The sequence below is a fragment of the Zophobas morio genome, unplaced genomic scaffold (genome assembly GCF_036711695.1).
Source record: "Zophobas morio isolate AGI-343-1 ecotype UQ-CSIRO unplaced genomic scaffold, CSIRO_AGI_Zmor_V1 ptg000510l, whole genome shotgun sequence".
Taxonomy (NCBI): domain Eukaryota; kingdom Metazoa; phylum Arthropoda; class Insecta; order Coleoptera; family Tenebrionidae; genus Zophobas; species Zophobas morio.
Window position 1 is genome coordinate 35,001 of NW_026972613.1, and position 4,506 is coordinate 39,506.

General features: G+C 50.2%; 2 non-coding genes across 2 annotated transcripts; both read left to right on the forward strand.

Annotated features, from left to right (window-relative positions):
* The first annotated feature begins 1,334 nt into the window (after positions 1-1,334).
* Positions 1,335-3,255, forward strand: LOC135121144 (small subunit ribosomal RNA). The gene has a single exon (XR_010278867.1). It is a non-coding gene; the product is annotated as a small subunit ribosomal RNA (ribosomal RNA).
* Positions 3,256-4,124: 869 nt separating this feature from the next.
* Positions 4,125-4,281, forward strand: LOC135121149 (5.8S ribosomal RNA). Its single transcript, XR_010278870.1, has one exon. It is a non-coding gene; the product is annotated as a 5.8S ribosomal RNA (ribosomal RNA).
* The last annotated feature ends 225 nt before the right edge of the window (positions 4,282-4,506 follow it).

A 4,506-nucleotide genomic window follows, 5' to 3' on the forward strand; every position in this document is an offset into this window, starting at 1 on the left:
TTATAAAGTACGGCGTTTGAAATTTATGAAGTACGGCGTTCGAAATTTATGAAGTACGGCGTCCCGTACCGGGTACGTATTTTAAAATTAACTAAATCGCTATAATAAAAATTCTAACTTACCTCGATTACGTAACACAATGCGGCCGTATTTTTTTTCTTGCGAAAATCCGTGGAAAAATGTTCAAACCGCTCTTTACGAAGAGCCATCACACCGACAGAGCGCACCTCGGACGGGGAGAGGTGTGTCTCGCGCCCCTGCTCGCGTACCACTGTCGCCGCTTCGCAGCGTTTGGCTCCGATCGACGTCAAGCGCGCTATTATAGGTAGCGGAGTGATGTTGTGGCGTGTGAGGTGTTCTCTCGAGATACCGACCAACGACTGCATCCTCTCGCTCGCGTTACCACGGACTGTCTGCGAGTCTTATCCAATACTTTTAAAAGGAATTCGGATTTATGACGAAATGAATTTCGCAGCACGTTCCGGCCGTTCTTCGGTGTCTCTAAGACTGTGCGTTTTTACGTATTCTCTAAAAATGATAGCAGACGCTAACCGCATTGGTTTCTCTCTGTAATAAATAATGTTCAACAACGACATTATTATGTTATTCAGACCGACCCGACAAAAAGAGATGACGATACGTTCACCTTTTTAGAACGAAACGTTGCGATTACTTTTGGTGGTCGTGCCTTTAATGATTATAAGAGCGAACCTTGTATGTGTGTGTGTCTTGTTGATAATTTTGAGAATGTAGTTATCGCACCCGTCGAAAATGACCCGAAGTAGACTTGGCTCTCGGAGCGTTTGCGCCTAGAATTTCATGGAATCCTTGAGTTCCTTCATTGGGTTCGAGCTTGCCTCGAAAGACGGTCCAGCACAGCGAGATCGCGGATGCGGCGGACGTTCCATCGTCGGCGGTCCTTATGCGATCAACCTTACATTGTTGTAAACGGTGGCGTACGTTCGAATTTCACGATTCGTCGTTCGTTGCATCGAACAGCTATTAAATTTGCGTCAACTCCCTACATTCCGAGCGAGAATATATAATATACTCGTAACGTGTGCAGATTCTGTAAAGAATTCGGCACGTCTCACCGTCGCATTCTATCTAGCGAAGAGTGAGGAGAATGTTTGAACTTTTAAACCGGCGCAGGAGGTTTCCTCGCGAAACTTTTCGACCGGTATCGTTATGTATGATATTTTTCGTATATAAAACAACGAAAGAGAGAGTTAAGCGTGGCGTTACGTTCCTACGCGTTCGTTTCGCGAACACGCACTCGCGCTTTCGACGAAAGTGTAGTTTTCAGTTTCGGAGTATCCGAACGAGAACGCAGTTCCCTGGTTGATCCTGCCAGTAGTCATATGCTTGTCTCAAAGATTTAGCCATGCATGTCTCAGTACAAGCCGAATTAAGGTGAAACCGCGAAAGGCTCATTAAATCAGTTATGGTTCCTTAGATCGTACCCACATTTACTTGGATAACTGTGGTAATTCTAGAGCTAATACATGCAAACAGAGCCCCGACCGGAAACGGAAGGGGCGCTTTTATTAGATCAAAACCAATCGGTGGCGGTCTCCGTCATCGTACAACTTGGTGACTCTGAATAACTTTACGCTGATCGCACGGTCTCGCACCGGCGACGCATCTTTCAAATGTCTGCCTTATCAACTGTCGATGGTAGGTTCTGCGCCTACCATGGTTGTAACGGGTAACGGGGAATCAGGGTTCGATTCCGGAGAGGGAGCCTGAGAAACGGCTACCACATCCAAGGAAGGCAGCAGGCGCGCAAATTACCCACTCCCGGCACGGGGAGGTAGTGACGAAAAATAACGATACGGGACTCATCCGAGGCCCCGTAATCGGAATGAGTACACTCTAAACCCTTTAACAAGGATCAATTGGAGGGCAAGTCTGGTGCCAGCAGCCGCGGTAATTCCAGCTCCAATAGCGTATATTAAAGTTGTTGCGGTTAAAAAGCTCGTAGTCGAATCTGTGTCCCGCGCCGCCGGTTCATCGTTCGCGGTGTTAACTGGCGTGCCGCGGGACGTCCTGCCGGTGGGCTTAGCTCGAGAGGGCGGCCCAACTCAATCCCGCCGCGGTGCTCTTCATTGAGTGTCGAGGTGGGCCGGCACGTTTACTTTGAACAAATTAGAGTGCTTAAAGCAGGCTAAAACTTCGCCTGAATACTGTGTGCATGGAATAATGGAATAGGACCTCGGTTCTATTTTGTTGGTTTTCGGAACCCCGAGGTAATGATTAATAGGAACGGATGGGGGCATTCGTATTGCGACGTTAGAGGTGAAATTCTTGGATCGTCGCAAGACGGACAGAAGCGAAAGCATTTGCCAAAAACGCTTTCATTGATCAAGAACGAAAGTTAGAGGTTCGAAGGCGATCAGATACCGCCCTAGTTCTAACCATAAACGATGCCAGCTAGCGATCCGCCGACGTTCTTTCGATGACTCGGCGGGCAGCTTCCGGGAAACCAAAGCTTTTGGGTTCCGGGGGAAGTATGGTTGCAAAGCTGAAACTTAAAGGAATTGACGGAAGGGCACCACCAGGAGTGGAGCCTGCGGCTTAATTTGACTCAACACGGGAAACCTCACCAGGCCCGGACACCGGAAGGATTGACAGATTGAGAGCTCTTTCTTGATTCGGTGGGTGGTGGTGCATGGCCGTTCTTAGTTGGTGGAGCGATTTGTCTGGTTAATTCCGATAACGAACGAGACTCTAGCCTGCTAAATAGGCGTATTTCGACATCCCAAAGGCCCGCCGGTCTCGGGTTCGCCCGTTGGCCGTGCGCGGTTTTTACTGTCGGCGTACAAACAATTCTTCTTAGAGGGACAGGCGGCTTCTAGCCGCACGAGATTGAGCAATAACAGGTCTGTGATGCCCTTAGATGTTCTGGGCCGCACGCGCGCTACACTGAAGGAATCAGCGTGTCCTCCCTGGCCGAGCGGCCCGGGTAACCCGCTGAACCTCCTTCGTGCTAGGGATTGGGGCTTGCAATTGTTCCCCATGAACGAGGAATTCCCAGTAAGCGCGAGTCATAAGCTCGCGTTGATTACGTCCCTGCCCTTTGTACACACCGCCCGTCGCTACTACCGATTGAATGATTTAGTGAGGTCTTCGGACCGGTACGCGGTGGCGTTTCGGCGTCGCCGATGTCGCTGGGAAGATGACCAAACTTGATCATTTAGAGGAAGTAAAAGTCGTAACAAGGTTTCCGTAGGTGAACCTGCGGAAGGATCATTAACGTGTCTCGAACACACGCACTGTCTTTACACAGACACACACACCATCGTCTGATCGTGTTGTTGTTGTCGTGCGAAGTATGTCGCGTCCGTGGACGACGTACACGCTCGATCTAACATCTAAAGACGTCTGCGGCGTAGACGACGGCACGTCCAGCCTTTAGCGGTGCCGTCGCGCGTTTCCGAAGCGCGTTCTCTTCTCTTCTCTCGTCCCACGTGGGGATCGGTGCGAAAGAGGAAACGCGTCTAAGAGACGGCGTCACACGACGTCCTCGAACTATTGAATCGTCCAGAGTCGGATTAGGCGTCATGCCGATGCGAACTCGCGGCGCCGGTCCTTTACGCGCGTTCGTCGTGCGATCGGGCAGACGGCATTTCGGGCACCTTGATCCGCTAAAGAACCTCAAAGAGTTCGATTCGGATCGCAGGTTTCGTAAGTACGTGCGGGGCGTTTCGTGCGCCTTTGCTAGTCTTCGTTACCGTGGGTTTTAAATGATTTTCGCCCGGCCGACGGGTTCGGCTCGATGCCGCCGTTCTCGTCGAGACGATTCGAAACGTCGTTCGAGACGCTCCTAGGAAGCGCCGTTTGACGAAATCACACCTAGTTTGTTTGGTTAAGTGATCGTTGTGCGGTTGAGCTTCTGCTTTAGAAAAGGAGATCAAGTCTTGCGACTAACAAAAAAAAAAAAGAGAGAGAGGAAAAGATGGAATTAGTAAGACGACACGTCGTTCGAAAGTTTCTCTTTTCTTTTTTTTTCTTTTTTTATCTTAATAAACAATCGAAACCGAGAGAATTTCGACGCAGAACGTTCCAGGCCGTCGCGAGGCGAGCCGGAGAGAACGTGCGTCTTAATGTATATTCTAAAAGATTACCCTGAACGGTGGATCACTTGGCTCGTGGGTCGATGAAGAACGCAGCTAATTGCGCGTCAACTTGTGAACTGCAGGACACATGAACATCGACATTTCGAACGCACATTGCGGTCCTCGGATAAACTGTTCCCGGACCACTCCTGGCTGAGGGTCGTGTCAATTTCAAAGACTGCTCGGTTCGCCTCGTTTGAGAAAGCGTGGCGTTCGTCGGAGCGAGTTGGATGTTTTTTAGACGCGTGCCGTTGGAGGTCGATGTCGAGACGACTTACGTAACGTTCGTTCGTTTCGAGTACGATCCGGCGTACGCGACATCCGGAGACGCGATAGCGGCCCGTCGGGGTGACGTGTCGGACTTTCTTTTCGAAGGAGTTCGTCGTCG